This window comes from Cylas formicarius, unplaced genomic scaffold (assembly GCF_029955315.1).
Source record: "Cylas formicarius isolate icCylForm1 unplaced genomic scaffold, icCylForm1.1 PGA_scaffold_3__17_contigs__length_32017465, whole genome shotgun sequence".
NCBI lineage: Eukaryota > Metazoa > Arthropoda > Insecta > Coleoptera > Brentidae > Cylas > Cylas formicarius.
This window is the reverse complement of record NW_026844326.1, coordinates 29267704-29287365: the sequence shown is the minus strand read 5'-3', so window position 1 is coordinate 29287365 and position 19662 is coordinate 29267704. Positions and strand designations below refer to the sequence as shown.

General features: G+C 36.0%; 1 protein-coding gene across 6 annotated transcripts in view; it reads left to right on the top strand.

The window, feature by feature from the left end:
• Positions 1 to 473: 473 nt before the first annotated feature.
• Positions 474 to 19662, top strand: part of LOC132699598 (stress-activated protein kinase JNK) — a 73275-nt gene continuing 54086 nt past the window's right edge. For 3 of the 6 annotated variants that reach the window (XM_060666402.1, XM_060666404.1, XM_060666401.1), the window contains exons 1-2: positions 474 to 631; positions 8907 to 8953. The gene's annotated coding sequence lies outside the window, so the exon portion shown is untranslated. The remainder of the gene's footprint in view (positions 632 to 8906; positions 8954 to 19662) is intronic. The other 3 variants (XM_060666406.1, XM_060666403.1, XM_060666405.1) reach the window with 1 other exon arrangement.

The window sequence follows — 19662 nt, the reverse complement described above, 5'->3', positions numbered from 1 at the left end:
TAACCCATCATCGGTAGTACCTAGTTTGGTAGACAATAATTACTATAGGGAACAATTCGGAAAGATTTTTTATAAAAATCCGTCATCAGTTAACGTAGAGCTGGTTGCGTGGTCTTCGAATATATTCATTTGTTTGTCTCTTCTGTCGTTTCGATCAAATCTGAAATGCGCAGGTTTCTGCCAAAAAAATAAAAAAAAAATCGGATTAGCGATTTACTCAGATCCGAAACCGTAATTTTACGTCTACGAACAAAGGATTTTTAAACCATCACTTGTCTGTGATCTTCGCATGTCTGTGATCGTTGCTGATGGTTTCTGGGAACAAACGTTATTGTTTTCCAAGGGACAAAATTATTGTATTGGAATTCCGTCTCGACAATCGCCCCCGCCGCCGAGCAGTGGCGCCACCTTTCAAACAACCTTCGAAACGAAAATCCGCGCATGCCATTTGATAACGGGCCGTAATTTTCCAATTTTGCCGAAGTCGGTTCTTGGCTGTCGTCGTTATGTGGAGTGGTTTGTGTCGGTAAAATTTTGCTACGACTTCATGTTTTGTGTTTAAAAAACGCCCGTGTTTTGGTGCGCCCGAATTCCGAGTGGGAAGTTACGTATCGCCGCCTGCAACCGACCTGTAAGTTATCGACGTGCGTCCCGAGCGGGTTTTTGTGCAAACAACTTCAAGGCACGGAATCGATTAAATTCTGACATTTTTCCGAATGTTGGGACTCACTTATGCGGCAGAGATTTTCACGTAACGCGTCGCTGCGACGAGGAAAATTGAGATTTGGCGAAACCTCGCGCTTTTTTGACGAAAACTCGACGTTCCGCCGTCACCGAATGATTAATGTTTTGTAGGTTAGGTTGCGTGTGTGAAGAAGGTGTAATAAAATTGCACGTAAAGTGGCGGAGTATTCCTCCAAATGAGTATATACGGTCTTGTTTTCGTAAAAGTGCGGCTTAACAGTTTTGTTGTATTGTTTCTCGAGCCTGTGAGTTGAAATTCCTGGCAGATTAGATTAGAAAATGGAACATCGTTCCGGTAAAAATGCACATTATCGCACCTGGGCGGTGTTAATTGTGCTTTTATTGCTTTGAAATCCAATAAATCGCTCTAGTATAGCGATTTTTTTTAGCGACGATAGTTTGAGTGGTTTCTCGGTCGAAAGCTAGACTAACAGCGTTCACATCAGACGGGTGTATGATTCATTGATTCGGCAAAACGCGAACCGCCGTGCATACTTCGCGTGTGTGTATGTTTTTTTTTTGTTTAGGTGGGTGCATTTTTAACGCTCCACAAACTATTTTTAACCGTACTCATAGACGTGAATTTGACAAAAACGGGGACGCTGTTATCACTGGAAAAAATTGATCGATAACCGCTAGAGAGAGGGTTGAAAATCTCATTGGATAATAAAATTCATCCGGGCGGTAAGACGTGGATTAATGAACGTGCCCGGCTATCAATCAGCCTCCCGACGAAATCCGGTAGGTACCCGGAGTTCTCCGCGTTCTTTCGTCTTTTGACAAAAAAAACAGGCTATTTTCCGCATCCCCTGAGAGGTTGAAACGCTCGGCCGTCATTGCGTATGCACCCCCGTATTTATTTTACCGCGGACATGTCGTGACGTCGCTCGGGCGTTTAAAAGAACGTCTAAATTAAAAATAAACGCGAGAGGGTAGTTATTTTCGATTTCACGTCAATTTGGATAAGCCGTGTTCGAAAGCCGGTAAAAATAAACGATGATCGCACAGCGACTGCTTCTGAAAAATTGATATCACTACCGTTGGAACGGCACGAGACAAAGATAAACAAAAATGACGTCATTAAAATGTTGAGAAGGACTCTTCAAATATGCCCCGATCTCAATAAATGTTCCTGATAAACACGAGTGAAATGTGTGGAAATCGCTGTTTAGAAAGAAAAAGGCTCAAAGTGCAGCAGGTTCTTCATCTTCTTGTACTTCTATTGGCCAAGAATGCTGAGAAAATTCGGTCATTTTCTCGGAGAATGGTGACTTTTCTTTATAACCTGGAATACATATATTCAAAAACAGGTAATTATGGTCCCAAATTCTAGGATGACATGCAACACACTAGAAATTCATAACATCCGCTTAAGGCGAATAGTATTTCCCAAAATTATATGCACTGTGCCTCTATCGATTCAGTTAACAAATACACAAAACATTATTTTATATCAAACGACACTAATTTCAACCGATTTCTACATTTTGTGCAATGGTCCCTTCGAAATTTATAGTACAGGTTAGTGTACGTGCGAAATTATTTTCTTCTTTTCTAAAATGTCACAGTCTGATGCGCATCAGTTTTACAGTTTACAGTTTTAACGGCCCATTTATTGCAGCTCTATGGTCACTGCCTTTTATACATAAGTATCAAAATTACGTCTGTGGTATGTGATCCAACAGTTACGTACGAATTCCTTTACGACTCAACTGAATTTCTCAAATAAGGTGGGTTCGGTTGATAAAGACAGTGCCGGAGCGGAGTAGACGTAGTTTTTCGTCACGTGATCTTGGAGTTAACTGAGTGTAAACTGTATTATACCCGAACGCCTCTGGACTTTTACAGCAGAGCGTCAAACATAAATGTCAATCAACTGTTTTGGTTTTTTATTGTTTTTGTGCTTTATTTTTATAATCCATTTTTATTAATTCAAGTTGCCGCTTTTTAATAATAAACAATTTAAAGAAGATTTGAAGATTTAGTTGGAAATGTGCACAGTGTTTCCAATGTTAGACGGGTGATTTTGCTAAGTGAGGGTTACCATATGGTACCTGGGGAATATTAGGAGCCTTAGGTAATTTAGATAATAATATTAAAATAATCGGGCAGGACTGAATTAAAAAAAAGTTATTAAGTCTATTCTAAGGTTTTTTGTTACTTATCTTTCTTATACACACAATTTTGTCAATAATTGGCATATAAACTTGATGTTAATCTAATTGTCGTTTGATTGAAGATTTAAAACTGTTTGAGTTTATTTAAGGGTAGATTTCGAAAACTAAAATTCTTCGAAACCATTATCTGTAACTAACTGGAAGCTTCTATTTTACATAATATTTACATCTTAAAGGGAGACTCTTCTGAAGTTATGGATCTAGAAAAAGGAACAATAATTGGACAGCAAAATGAAATAATAAATTAAGAAATGTCTTTTATAAATTAGAATTTATTTCTTAAATTAAAATGAATATTTTGGGCCCAATCTGAATTTTTTGTACTTACAGGAACATATATATATATAAAACTCTAAGATACTGAAAATAAATCATACTTAAGACTCCCTCAATGTGCTAACAAAGTTACACTAGGAACTAAATACTCTAAAAAAGCGTTTTTTATTTATCATTATTAGAAAAATTTTCAAACATTTTTTCAAAAATCGATCCAGCTTGCTCATTGTTTCAAAGTGTTTTCGTTCCGTATCAGATTGTTTTTGTTTTCTTTTCTTTAAAAAAGGATTTTCATACTTGGATGAACTTGGGGTATCACAAGATGTGGAATCTACGATTCATTTTCTCCAGTTTGGGTTTCTTTTTTATTACCTGAAAAGTTTTGAATCACTTGATAACGTAAAAGTTGGCTGTATTTACCAAGATTCGAGTTTAATTCATAATTTTTTAAGCGTGATATTTATCCCCTTCTTTAGTTTGCAAATCTGTAGCTATTTGGGTTTGTTTCAGGGTTATTCAAGGCACTGTATACTGTAAGCTTATTATCTCTTTTACATTCTGGAATTGGATTTGGTGAGCCCGAAATTTTTTTTTTCATGCAAAAGAATTTAATTTGTTTAGCCAATATATCTAATTTACCTATCTTCATCGTTTGTATTCTTGGAATTATTTTGCAGTCAATTACCTATTTATTACTAAATAATAAAAGCCCTTCGCTCATAGCAGCTTAAACAGAACAAAATAGATTGTTCATCTTGCTTCCACTTATACTTAAACAGATCTAACAATACAAGACAGCCGATCACGATTATACTTGAACCAAAATTATAGAACCGACCCCGTCGTTAATTTTGCCTACTATTTATTACTCCAAAACTGCAGCCATTATAGAACACCCTTAACCACTATAGGATCTAAAGTCTGTTCATAGATATAAGAAAGTGACTAACTGATACGAATTAAGGAAAGACCCGGGCAAGCTGGAGGAATGAAATATGGTCGCACAGGTCCGTACTTTGCTTAGAATTTAATTATTTGGGGTTTTGTTAGGAAAGATACTAAACAATATTTATTTATGTATTTATGTTTAAATCTAAAATAAAATTACAAATTATTTTTATTACCTACTTAAATTACTTAAAATTATCGCTATCATCGCCTGTTCTAATTATTATTTGTTCTATATTATTTACAATATGGATATACGATTGTTCTGCTTTTTCTATATGTTTAACAGAATTTGCACAACTTTGTTGTTAAAATGTTAAAAACTTCGGTTTCTATAAGTTTGAGAACATTGAAGTTAACACGGGGAAAAGCATTGTTACGACGAATGGCAGATTTCATTGGTGCCAAACATGTTCAATGGGATTAAATATACAGTGGTAAGGTGGATGCCTTAAAACTGTATGCTCTAGATTGTTTGCATAATTATCACAGACGTATTCCTTTTGTAGTTTCAATCCTTGTAGGACCTCAATTAATGGCTTTTTGGTATAATCTTCGTGAAAATAAATGTCGTTATTGTACGTGTAGTTTTGGATTGTTGCTGTTGTGTTACATGACGAAGGGGTTTTAGTCAACTGTCTACTGTGATAACTTGCATTGCAATTACGCTATTAGGAGGAATGTTTTTAAAGCAACTTCCAAATAAATCAGCGGTGGTGTGGAGAGAGAAAGTCCATTTGCCAGCATGCAAGATAGTTATTCTTTTACCTCTTTGATCGCGCGTGTCGAACCAGGTTTCATCCAAGTAAATAATCGGCATTTGTTGTGCTCTGCAAATCCTAATTTTTTCTAGATATTCCAGTCGCCATTTCCGAATTCAAAAAGATTCCATTAAAACTTGCCTTTTGTCAATATTTTTAAATTTGGAACCCATGTGTTGAATACACTTCCATAAAGTAGTTCTGCCACATTTAACACCGGTTTCATCTTTTTCAAGCCTCCTAATTAAGATATCTAATGTAGGCACGCTTTGTTCTTCGTATAACTGGTAAATTTTACTTCGTATTATATCTTGATCACTTTCATTTACACCCGAGAAAATGTGAGCATCGCTTCTTTTTTTCCTCGCTGACATGGGATTATTTACATTAATTAATTAATTTAATTAATTAAATTAAATTAGATATATTTTCTGAACAAATTGTCGGGCTTACCAAATCCAATTCCAGGATGTAAAAGAGATAATGAGCTTACAGTATACACACCTCTAGGTAATAAGTTTAGTGGTCAAAAAAACGAGGCATTGGGAATTCTATAATTCTATAATGAATAAACCTGAAACAAACCCAAATAGCTACCTACAGATTTGCAAATTAAAGAAGGAGATGAGTATCACGCTGTAAAATGGGATTTAAGTACCGCAAAATAGACAAAAGTCAAGTATTAATGTAATCACGCAGATTACATTTGTTGATTTAATTACCTTCAAGAAGTTAAAAGATGTAGATTAGACAACAGATCCATAATTTGTCGACAGCGTATCCATAGGATGGGTTGATTTTATCCAAAACTGTCAGACGAAAGTACTTTCAAATAGAGGGCACCATAATACACGCTGGGTTAGGGGATGGATTTTTCTCAAACTGCTTGCTGTTCTCTGCATAGAATATTAAGGATTTGATAAAAAAGTGTGATTAGTAATGTGTTGCCTCGGCTAGGCAATTGGAAATAAGCAACAACTGATGTCGTACTTTTTATTTTCCTTTTTAAACTGAATTACACGCTTCCACATTTGGTAATTTTACAAGAAAAAAATTAACAAAACAATACTCGCAAAATTGGCGCGTAGCGCATCCCGCTACCGTCTTCTCGCCACCACCACAGTTACCCCTTCCGCCGTTCTCACTCGTCTTCTTCTTCTTAACTTCTGACAATACACTTTACCATAAACACAACTGGGACAAGGTATTGGGCACACGAGGACTTACAGTTCTATACAAAACAACATAAATCCTATTACAACCTGATAGTGAAAAGAATTAGATTTAAACATTTAGAATGAAATGTAATTATGTATAGATATTCTTACCTATGAAATTATTGTATATATTTAATGTCATTGTTTTTTCTTAATGTAATTTAATAAGGTTATGTTATTACCAAAACCTTTGAGAGTCCGCACACGAGTTTTATTGCCTTCGGCAGGTCACTTCCATAAAAGCGGTAAAGATTGAGACGGACTATTCACCTAGCGAACAAGGCGAACCTAGAAAAATTAACGGGTTCCAAGACGTGCCTAATTTGGATATCAGCTGTTAGACTCAACTTTTTGCGTCATCCAAAATGCCCTGTCATATTGTTCCCCCGTGTCCTTCCAGTAGCTCCGCATCTCTTCTTTGTCAGGCGCCAATTGTAAAGATTCTTGTGTGTTTTGTGGAAGCTGTCCGTAGAATACATTTTTGGTTATCATTACTAATAATTTCCTATTTCGATTACGAGTTTAAATTGTGTCCTACGCCATTTTCGTGACGAAAATCCGCATAATAGCGATCTGCGCGACTACTTGGGACCCCAGGGCATCATCGCCAAATTTGCCGCCCCGACCACGACGCCGTAGGTCGATATTTTCGGCTCCGCCCATCGTTTCTGTTCGCGTTAGTTTTCGGTAGATGTATATATGGGTGGGTAATAGAGTGGATCAACGGATAACGGATTTATAATTAGGCGCCTCTAAATAAAGCTCATTCTTCCTGACGCGATTCCTGAGAGGGTTGAAAAAGCCAAAATCCCCGGAATACAACATAAATCGTAAATATGTATTACGTTTATTTCTTTAGAAACGTACAAAAATCTTTAGAAAAAAATGTAAAAGATACAACTTTTTACAAAACTTCTGGATTCCTCCCGCGTCGGTTTTTGCCGAGTCGAACTTGCTGACGTTTCAGTCAAGCTCTGAGGAAGACAGCAGGATAATCGGCGAAACGTCAGGAAGTTCGACTCCAGAAGTTTTGTAAAAAGTATTACAGTAGCCTCTGGAAGTTTCTTTGAACAAAAAAATCTAAGATACTCGTCTCACGCGTGAAATGAACTTCTCTTTAGCAAAAACTTTTAGATCGGTAATTAGTTTTAAGGCTTCATTATCGCTGTTAATCGTGCTGGGTTCCCCACTATCATGTTCTTGATCGCTGTCTTCTTCCGGTTCAGGTTCTTTCATTTTTTCAATTGCATCTTCAATGTTCACACTACTCTCCCATATATATTATCTTTTGGATCCGACTCCATCGATGTAGAAAAATAATATTTTCAACATTTATATAATTTTATTTTTTGTTTTCCGATTTTTTAAAATTAAAATGAAAATGAAGATTTTAACAAAATTGAGAGCAATCCTTACAAAATCATTGATAGTTTCATGAATTGCGAGCATAAATATGTCTAAAATCAGTCTCATATCCAGTGCAACCAAACCATTGTATACCCTTTGGGAAACTTTCAAATGTCAAAAAACCAAAAGTTGCTGCAAAAATAATGGTCGGTCGGAAAAAATGCGATTTCGGAAAAAATAACAAACTCATTAATCACTTGAAAACCTCGCGCATCAATCATTTGTCAGCCGTGCGGTCCGGATTATAGGGACGGCAGCAGTCGCCGAAAAGTTACCAGTTTTTCAAATCAAATTACGTCAGCAAACCGACGACCTGCATAAATTATCTGATAAATAGATAATTTATCCACAAGTCCAGTACAGTGGATGTTTCGTCTAAAACGTTCCGATAACAAATTACAACTTATGTATGTAATAAAACAGTGTACAGGGTGGCGCATTAATAAAAGACGTCCGCCATATCTCAGGAATCGTTAGTCCTACAACTTAGACGAGAAAAAGCGGGAAATTATTTCAAAGTTCATAAAATTGCCTCTAGGGGGCGCGACCTTCGCTGTAAAATAGATAAAACGGGATTTCTCAAAATTATTCCGAATTAACCCATATCAAAAAATTAGTTTTAACGTAGTCAACTCTAGGTAAGGAAACTGTTTTGTTCGAACTATTTTTTTTATCTCGCCAAATTAAGGGTGGGGGAAGGGTCAAATATTGGTTTAGAAAAAGTTGAATTACCTTTTTTTGGCTCATCCGATTTCGACGAACTTGGTTTAGTTTTAAAGGGTATTTATAGGAATTTCGACTGGCATGTCAATATCACGATATTAATTCTTTTACGAGTCGGTAGGAGGCGCTTCATGTCAAAAACAGCTATTTATATTTATACATACATGATACAACAGTCCTGTAATTCATCAACTACTGAACCTGAACCTTTTAGTTGTTTTTATGTATAAATTATATGTTACATCTTATGTGCCCCAAAACATTATTTAATGTTTTTTCCCAGTGGATCGTTTACGCACCAGTATTTTTTTGTATGTTTCGAGTTTTTATTCTCTTTTTTTGACACCTGTAGCGTATTCTTAAGTGCAACAAAATAAATAATTTCAGATGAAAAAAGTGTTTTTTTTTTATGCTTGGGATAATATGGATTAAGCAATTTAAATATTAAAGTTAGGTTATGTTTGGCAAAATTAAAATCTACCCCTTAATAAAACAGACGCTTATGTTGATCGAAGATTGCAGAAACGCTTTAATATACAGGGCAATTTTGAAGTGTCTGTATGTCTCGATAGTAAAGCATTTTGACAGCGACGCCGTGTATAATATATGTTTTAAGTGCATTGCCTTGCTACAATTATTTCTTTTACTTTCAGATGACACAACGCCATCGTTAACACGACCGACTTCCCTAGTTTTCAAGGTAAGTTTTTTTTTGTAATTTCGTAAAATACGCCCGTCAAGACTCCGCGAAATAGCAAGCGGTGAACGAAATCAACATAGTTCTATAGATTTTTTGTGTTTGAATGGGGCTAATGCTGACAGAGACTTGTTAGAGAATTTCGGAACAGTTTGGTTGGTCGTTGATATGCGTTTTGAGATTCGTGGCATTTAAGATATCTCGAAGGATAAGTAATATTGATGACGTACCTAACATTTTTTATTCCGATATGTAGATCGTCGTCGGGAGATGCAACGAATTTTTTCGATAAACTTTTTGAAACAGAAGTATCGGATTGCGAGGAGATTTTAATTTTCACCCAGTCAGTGACAGTTGTAGATTCAATAGGCCCATACCTTCAAACTTTGGAACGATTTAGGTGATAAACAAAAAATCGCTGGAAGAACCCAAAGCTATACCGGAAAGTGCCTGCCAAAAGTGCTTCGAGGATTTGAAAAAAAGCTGGCACAAGTGGGGATTACTTAAAGGGGACAAGATTAATTTTGATAAGTAATTAAATAATTTTTGATAAAACTTAAAAATCACCTTACTTTTTGAACACACCTCGTAGGTAGTAATGTGTTTCTGATTGGGTTTGGATACGTCGAATGTGAACATAAAAACTACACAAAAAAGGTGTTTCGTTAAAAGCCCAATAGTTGACTTTCATAGGTCTGAGTGGACTTATTTATGTAAATTCCAGCGCCTTAACTTTTGAATGTTTTTATAAAATTTTCCGGTATCAATTTGCGCTACATTTTTCATTACGTAAATTTTCGCAAACTTATCGTTTTCAGTTTCCCCGGGAGTAAAAAACGGGCAAACTAGTTCCGATGCACAAAATAGATAGTAGTGTAATTATCGACCAGTTACAACAACGATGAGTATTTGAATATGCATTTTTTAATAGAATGATGCTTTTTCTTGAAGTGAATAATATAATTTCTATGAACCAATTTGGATTTGCCAATGGAACGTCGTCTATAATGGCAGTGACGTCCTTTTGCTGTAATGTAATGAAAAGCCTGGAATCAGAAAAGTACCCTATTGGGATAGTTTGTGACTGTATCAAAAAGATCATCTCCGTAGTCAGATTAATTCGTCTGTAGGTGATATTGATTGTTTCTCAAAATATAAAACCAATCATCAAAGCACTTTTCCCATATCGAGTCGGGCACCTCCAAAACATGCTTTTTAAACGCATCAATTCTTAATGTATGGAAATAAAAAGAAGTCAATAGGTGCTAAATCAGGACTATATTTGGGATGGCTCATCAAATCGACGTTTTTAATGCTCAAAAAGTTCTTTGTTTGCGCTGATCCGTGGGAGCTTAGCATTGTCGTCGTGGAGAGTGATTCGTCTTCGGCGTCGAATTAAGTTCATCGATGCATTGTTGAGTTAGTCCACGTCTAAAGTTGTAAAAAAGTATTTGACGAAAATGACTGCAATTAAGTTCCATTTTTAACCGTCACAATTTTTTAAATTTATAACAAAAAACACAAACAACACTTTCACCAAAAAACCTAACTGAGTAAACCTAACCTCAAAATGTCAAATTTCCCAATAAAAACCTTGGTCGCCAGATGGCAGGGCTAGTTTAAGAAAATCGCGAAATATAAAAGGCATCCCTCGTATAGGTGTTCCACAGGGATCGGTTTTAGGTCTAGTCCTATTCACACTCTCAATCAATCAATCAATGATGCAGAAACCATTTCTACAAATTCATCTTTGACCCTATATGCTGATGACACTTTCTTTGTTATTTCAGGTAGGTGCGATCTTTTAATGCTGAGTAAATTCTACGATGTGCCAATAACAGTAATAATTTGTTATTAAATCCCGATAAGACAACGTTTTTAAGATTCCACCGATTCTCGACTGTTTTTTGGATCTTGCTATGAAACACGATAAGTATCCGAAATTTGAAGCGATCGACTTCATATTTGGCGCATCTATGCAGCTTTGAAGTATTTAAAAAAAGATAAAAATCGCGTGTGCAACGGTCTACAAAAAAGACCATTTTTCAGAAACCGTTTACAAGACCGCAACAAATCTTGAGCCAAAAGACGCAGAGGAAACGACTCCATAAACTTTTATTCTTGACAATTCTTCAGAAATATACAGGCTGCGCCGCAAATTTAAAAAAACTAAAAAATGGGTCCCCCTATTATTGAAAATTGGCAATAAATTCAAATCTGTGTTTTAAATGTCAGTTTCTTTTACATGAGATGACATAAACTTTTGTATTTACGGTTTTTAAGTATTGTACAGGGTGTTCGCGATATTCCATGCAATATTAAAAAACATAATAAATGCTCCAAATTTGCGACGTACTTGCCCCGCTCATCGACGGTTTTTCGAAAGAAATTATTGTTATTATTATTATTATTATTTTTATTATTATTATTATTATTATTATTATTATTATTATTAATATTATTACTATTATAATTGTTATTATTCTAACGACGTAACTGTCGTGCATACCGCCCGTGCTAGTTTAATTTAAACCTATGGACGTCGCCGCTAACGTAGGAATCGATTAACACGTCACAAAAAAAGGGGGGCGGGGCGGAGCGGGGCGATTTTTTTTATGGCGCGCGTTAACGGGGGTTTTGTTTGTAATCGGTTTTTAATTAATCAAGTCGGTTTTGAAAATTGGGCGTTAATTGGAGTGCCAGCAGTCCGGCGAAGGGTGGTCATAATTAGAAAAAATCAATGGCCGATATTGTTCCAAATAATAATGAAAATTATAGTTATTAATGGACGATTTACTAACAACACAAACTACCAATCACTAACGTCAAAAAAGGTGACGCAATTATTGGATTTTTGTTATTAAAATGGCCGATGGACATAAAATATCTATACCGACGCTAAGTCGGAGTCGATCGTACCACCAACGTAAAAGGTTAACTTTTGAACGGCTGAAATAGCTAGAGGCGCCATCTATTTAGCAGAGGCGCGATCTTTTGCGTCTGCTGGAAGGTGTTAATCGGGACTTAAACTGTAATGGTGAGGGCGTGGTATAAAAGTGAGGCAAATCGTTGCCTGATAATATTTTATTTATCGATATAGTTCTTGCTGATTAAATATTTCTATAAAATAAAATTTCTTTTAACCTAACTTCTTAAAAAGCTTCCGCATCCAAATTAGTATTACAAAGACTCGAAGACTGTCTTGCGTTTTAAAAAAAGTTAATTAAATAAAATTTAAAAATTATTTACACGCTTTCACAAAGTATCCTCTAGTTTAGTAACTGTACCAAATTTTATTTAAAAATATTTACGTGTTTCGAAAATATGTACAACAAATCAAACCAATCAAATTTAACACCCTGTATGTTAAAAACTAAGACGTTTTATATGAACTTTTATGCCTATTTTGGGTCACAGAATACTTGGTTAAAATATTGACGTCTAATTTCGGGCCACCCTGTATATCAATGTGTACGCGCTTTTTTTCTCAATGTTTTTAAAAGACTTTAAGACTATTACGAATGTTATTGATGATTTGTGAATAATTTCAGTAAGAATAAATTAAGTGATCAAACAACGATAACGCCCTTATCCATAACTAGCATTGCATTGCTGTCGTAAAATTTGCCTCCCCCCATTTTCTATCACTGCACAATGTAAACATAGAAATGTGTGTGTAAATAGCATTAGGTATATTTTTTTGAGTTGTATTTGTGTTCTTACCTGCATGTTTATAAGTATTATTTTTGTTATAACCTTGCGTAGATGGAAATTGGCCCATTGTGAACTTTTGACCTGAAAACTACTTATCAGATAAAAAAAAAGCTGTTTGAAAGATATTAATACCACTTTAAATGGATTTTTAGGTTTAGCATAGTAAAATAACTGCACTAGTGAAATTAACTTGTTTCAATTACTAAATACAATTTTTTTAATAATGAGTATGATCCCCTCTTGCCCTAATAACATTTCTTACTCGATGAGGCCTATATCTAAACAAGTTCCCTATTAAAAAAAAAACATTTGATAAAGACACGGTGTTGTCGAAACAATTGTCATGTGAAAATATATAATTTAGTGAAAATCTGAACTTTTAGTTCTTATTTATTTTGTTAAATCGATTTTCATCAAGTAAAAGCCACCTCAGTTCAAGTTCCCTATTGTTTCTTGCGGAATTTTAACCCACTCTTCCTCTACTGCCACAATAAACTCTAGGATCGAGGTTGGGGTACGGAGTCTAGCTCGAATTCTCCATTTTAGCTTATCCCATATATATTCGATCGGATTGAGATCGGGACTGCGTTCTGGCCACTCCATAATTCGAAAACCGACTTCTGTAATCTGACACGATCCTCGGTGTGCGGCGTAGCATTATCATGCATAAAAATGAATGAAATGGTATTGCACCCCATACCATGGAGGAACCACCTGCATAATTCTGCAAATCGCTCTCCTGGTCTTCGGTACACTTTTTTTTCGTCGGTCACTACCAAAAAGACATATTCTGGTCTCATCTGAGAACTGAACAGATCCCCAATTCAGATGATCCTGTGCAAAGCGTAGGCGTGCTTGTCAATGAGCTGGAGTAAGTTTTGGACCAATAGCAGTTGTTTTTGGGATCAGGTTATTCTCCTCCAGTCTGGTGGTGGCCTCTATTTTGTAACTCATTGAACAAAAGATTTTCCAGGTAGATTTTAAATCTTACATTGCTGTGCGACTTTTAAAAACTGATAAAACAATTACTCAAAGAAATCTTGCACCTGCCTTAGATGAAGCGCGTTATGATAATCAAGGTCACCTCAAGATCGTTCATGCTAATAAAGCCCGAAGGAGATGTAGAATCTGCCACAGCCACACAATTTACGTTTGTAATAAGTGTAATGTGCATTTACATACTACGCGCTTTGTAATATATCTAACTAACCAACTAACTAAACTAACCAAAAATGAAACCGGGTGTTACCAGTGGTGCGCTCACGGACCATAAAATATTATGCGCTTTTTGGTATCGAATCAGGTTCTGTTTGGAAAACAATTTACTTTTAGTTGTTTTTATGTATAAATTATATGTTACATCTTATGTGCCCCAAAACATTATTTAATGTTTTTTACCCAGTGGTTCGTTTACGCACCAGTATTTTTTTGTATGTTTCGAGTTTTTATTTTTTTTACTTTATTTTATTCTTAAGTGTAACAAAATAAATAATTTCAGAGCAAAAAAGCATATTTTACATATTTAAGAGGGTTAGAAAATGTTTTTTAATTAATATTGAACGTAAAAGTGCGTATTTGCTACGTACTCACACACACACACGGTGGAATTGGTCGGGCCCATCGAACCGCGCGATGCCGCCGTCGCTGCCTTCGATTCTATAACGGCAAATCGTTCATTCGGTCGAACGGCCGACATTAAACGGATTTTCCATCTAGTAAGCGTTTTACCGGGGTCGCAGCCCAGAAATAAACACCGGCGGTTCTCCTTAAAGCACCGATTGACGCGGCGGATATGGCCGAGGGATTTTTTTAAAACAAATTTCTCTAAATTACGCAAAAAGAACTCTTACACCTTTAAGTTTTTTATTTAACCTTTGGGAAAAGAAAACACTCGCAGATAAAATTTATTTATTTTAACGGGCCACTTTGTATAATAAAATCTTCTAAAAATTTTGCACATTTCCTGCATAATGTCTCCCATACGCAAATCCAGTAGTTTTTCAGATATGTGCCCTGTTAACGTAAAAATTTATAATTCACATCTTAGGTGGCCGTGAAGTCGGTCGTCACCAAAGAACAGAATGTTTGTTTATAACTGACAGGTGACAGTTACCCGTTACAGATTTAGCAAAACTTGCATCTTTTTTTACAATGAAATGCCTTAGTCTGAAACAGAAAAACCATTAATTTCGGAAACGTTTGTTAAAACAAATAAGAGGCCTAAATTGGCTCAAAGGGAACGACGCATGCACAAAATGTCTGAAAACACAGAGCATGTAAAAAATCCTGATTGGAGCAGCAGTTGCAAATTCTAAATGAAGAATATTCCCAATCGATCGCTGCCGCTTTAGAAAGATTACAGGGAATTTACATCAGATGTATTGAAAAAAAAAATGGGGGGCCAGTTGGACAATTCCATTTGTAATACTAATTATATGCATCTTCATAAATTGTATATTTTTTAAAGTTGCATTGAAGTTAACGAATATTTCGCATTCAGGTATAGGATATAATTAAATGTTCTTTTCTTTCTGGCTAGGCTGGATGATGGTTAAAATTTTTGATAGATTCGGTGAAAGTTTTTTTTTTGCCAGAAACTTGCAATTACAGGTACAATTTAACCCTCTTAAAGGATCATAGTTTTGATACATCTGTTACTATGACTGTCAGTTATCAACAAACACTTTGTTTTTTGTTGACGACCCACTTCAAGATTATAAATTTTTGAATATTATTTTATTTTTCTATGTTGCCTTTACGTGAAGAGCGCATATGTCTTCTTGGTTTAAGGTCATATTAAATATGGTTTGTTTCATTAAAAAATATATAACTTTTATTTGTTGGTTATTTTTTTAACACCCTGGGGGGGGGGGGGTGTGGAGGGAACATTATAAATAATCACCCTGTCCATAATATAAGGTTGTTCGGAAAGTCATTTCGTTTTTTCCCGTCAGAGGACTTAATTACGTTTTTTCGAAACCAACTTCACACTTAAGCCACATAGCCATTATATGTCTTGAGAGCTGATATTGCAAGGCTTGTGTGTGAAAAAGTTCTATTAATTCTACGCAGTAGTTTTTGGTTGGTGCCCTTTTAAATATGGAGAGCAATAAGCAGCATTTTCGTCATATTTTACTTTTTTACTTCAGAAAAGGTAAAAATGCTGTCCAAGCGAGAAAAAAATTGACGGATGTGTATGGAGAAGGCGTGTTAACAGTACGCCAGTGCCAGAACTGGTTTGCAAAATTTCGATCCGGCAATTTTGATGTCGAAGATGCACCACGGTCTGGAAGGCCGGTCGAAGCTGACAAAGATGCGATAAAGGCATTAGTTGATGCATATCGGCGAATAACCACACGAGAGATCGGTGAGAGATTAAATTTGTCGAATTCGACTGTTTATGGCCATTTGGGCTTAACCTCGAAGCTCGATGTGTGGGTGCCCCATGTCCTTACGGAGCGAAATTTGTGTCGTCGCGTTGACGTATGTGATTCGCTCCTCAAACGTGAAGAAAATGATCCATTTTTGAAGCGGATTATTACTGGGGACGAAAAATGGGTTGTATACAACAATGTTAAACGCAAGAGGTCATGGAACAGAAAAGATGAACCGGCTCAAAGCGTGTCAAAAGCCAACGTTCACCAAAAAAAGGTGATGCTCTCCGTTTGGTGGGATGTCAAAGGAATCGTTTTTTTTTGAGCTTTTGCCGGACAATACAACGATTAATTCAGTCTATTGTCATCAACTGGACAAATTGAATGATTCACTTAAAGAGAAGAGGCCCGAATTGATCAACAGGAAGGGTGTAGTGTTCCACCAGGATAATGCGAGACCTCACACAAGTTTGGTTAGTCAAAAACTTTTACAGCTTGAATGGGACATACTGCAACATCCACCATATTCTCCAGATCTGGTGCCTTCCGACTCCTATTTGTTCCGGTCCCTGCAAAATTTTCTGGATGGCAAAACCTTTACCTCAAATGAAGATGTCAAAAACCACCTAAACCAGTTTTTGCCCAGCAAGGACCAAAACTTTTATGAGAGGCGAATTATGTTACTGCCAGAAAAGTGTTGGACCAGAATGGCCAATATATAATTTAATAAAATATTTATTCATTATACGAAAACTGTCTTTCATGTTCCCCAAAAAAAACGAAATGACTTTCCGAACAACCCAATAATATAAGCACATCAACATTAACTACTTGAGGCTCATCGCAAGATTGGATCGAATCACATCCATATACCGATTTCTTGTCAATGGGTTAATGATTATTCGAAAATTTTTTGTGTTTTTTTGCTATAAAACAACCACTATCAAAAATATTTTATTTGAATTTTCACATAATATTTTTTATTTTTATGAAGTTACGGTTAATGTTAGTGTAGATCTAGTTCTGCCGGTGTTGGTGCTGCTTTCATCATTATCAGTTACAGTTTTTACAAAATGAGACGAGCTATGGTAACAACTTAATGGCGGCGTTACTGTTTGAATGATGGTATTTCGTTGCGCAATTTTGTCAGGCTTAGAAAATCTGATTTCGAAGAAGTCCTCTGTTTGATAGTCCCCAAAATGAATTTCATAATATAAGGTTGTTCGGAAAGTCATTTCGTTTTTTCCCGTCAGAGGACTTAATTACGTTTTTTCGAAACCAACTTCACACTTAAGCCGCATAACCATTATATGTCTTGAGAGCTGATATTGCAAGGTTTGTGTGTGAAAAAGTTCTATTAATTCTACGCAGTAGTTTTTGGTTGGTGCCCTTTAAAATATGGAGAGCAATAAGCAGCATTTTCGTCATGTTTTACTTTTTTACTTCAGAAAAGGTAAAAATGCTGTCCAAGCGAGAAAAAAATTGACGGATGTGTATGGAGAAGGCGTGTTAACAGTACGCCAGTGCCAGAACTGGTTTTCAAAATTTCGATCCGGAAATTTTGATGTCGAAGATGCACCACGGTCTGGAAGGCCGGTCGAAGCTGACAAAGATGCGATAAAGGCATTAGTTGATGCAAATCGGCGAATAACCACACGAGAGATCGGTGAGAGAAATAATTTGTCGAATTCGACTGTTTATGGCCATTTGAAAGGCATGGGCTTAACCTCGAAGCTCGACGTGTGGGTGCCCCATGTCCTTACGGAGCGAAATTTGTGTCGTCGCGTTGACGTGTGTGATTCGCTCCTCAAACGTCAAGAAAATGATCCATTTTTGAAGCGGATTATTACTGGGGACGAAAAATGGGTTGTATACAACAATGTTAAACGCAAGAGGTCATGGAGCAGAAAAGATGAACCGGCTCAAAGCGTGTCAAAAGCCAACATTCACCAAAAAAAGGTGATGCTCTCCGTTTGGTGGGATGTCAAAGGAATCGTTTTTTTTGAGCTTTTGCCGGACAATACAACGATTAATTCAGAAGTCTATTGTCATCAACTGGACAAATTGAATGATTCACTTAAAGAGAAGAGGCCCGAATTAATCAACAGAAAGGGTGTAGTGTTCCACCAGGATAATGCGAGACCTCACACAAGTTTGGTCACTCGCCAAAAACTTTTACAGCTTGAATGGGACGTACTGCAACATCCACCATATTCTCCAGATCTGGCGCCTTCCGACTATTATTTGTTCCGGTCCCTGCAAAATTTTTTGGATGGCAAAACCTTTACCTCAAATGAAGATGTCAAAACACCCCTGAACCAGTTTTTTGCCAGCAAGGACCAAAACTTTTATGAGAGGGGAATTATGTTACTGCCAGAAAGATGGCAAAACGTGTTGGACCAGAATGGCCAATATATAATTTAATATAATATTTATTCATTATACGAAAACTGTCTTTCATATTCCCCAAAAAAAACGAAATGACTTTCCGAACAACCCAATACAATGAAATGTATATTTATTTAGTTATGTTTATTTATATTGTGCGAATTAAATTATTAATTAAATCACAAAGTATCGAATTCGGGTATGCCTTGAGCAGGGTTAATTTTATTAAATTGGACATCACAATCGCATAATAATTGATTATAAAATACATGTTATTATTAAATAATGATGATAGGCACTGCAATTGTTATTTAAAATATTTTAATCGAATTTGAATAGTCAACTAAGAAATGTTCCAATTTATCAACCGCAATATTATGTATACGCCTGATATCCTAGTAATAATATTCATCTCTTGTAAAGTCAAGAAGACGGACAACTAGTCGAACTAACTAACGTTTCGCCAATCATCCTGTTGGCTTCTTCAGAGCTTGACTGAAACTGGCTCGTATTTTACTCTGTATCCGCTTTTATATTGTTTAAGAGGGGTGGAGCTAAATGCGGGGCATAAACACCGTCTCAGATTGGTGACGAGTAGAGACCTGAATCGCGGTTAAGATTGTGTGGTTGAATTACAGCATACGGATGGGCGTCTACAATATAATTCTATAAGTAGTTTGGCGTTTTGGTTCCTTAAGCCCTATAGACACGATACCATCTATTTTTTTCCCGAATTTGTGCCCGTAAATCGACGCAAACAGTTTGTTTTTATAAACTTTATGGTTTGACCTCCATTGAAAATGTAAATAAAGTCGAATTCACGAAATGTGACTCTAAAAGTGTAAATATAACTTTGAGGTACTAAATATCGCACTGGAAACATCTAAGTGGAAAAAATGTTCAACAAGCACCTCGTATAGACAGAACGCCCATTCTTTCATCGCAAGTCTAGTAATTGCAGAAAGTTTCGCATCCCAAATATATAATTATGAAAAGTACCATTCGACAGTTTAATTAAAAAACTGTAGGTATTAGAAAATGTAACCAAAAAAATTAAAAACTAGTATAAAACAAGTCAATAAACAATTAGCCCTAAATGTAACAGAATTAACATTGCCAAACCCTAAAAAGTGTAGTTTATTGTCTCAATAATTAAAAAACATTTTGCTAGCAAAAATTACATGGCGGCTACCGTAGAAAATTCCCCGTTAAAAATATTTAACAGCAACTGTTAAA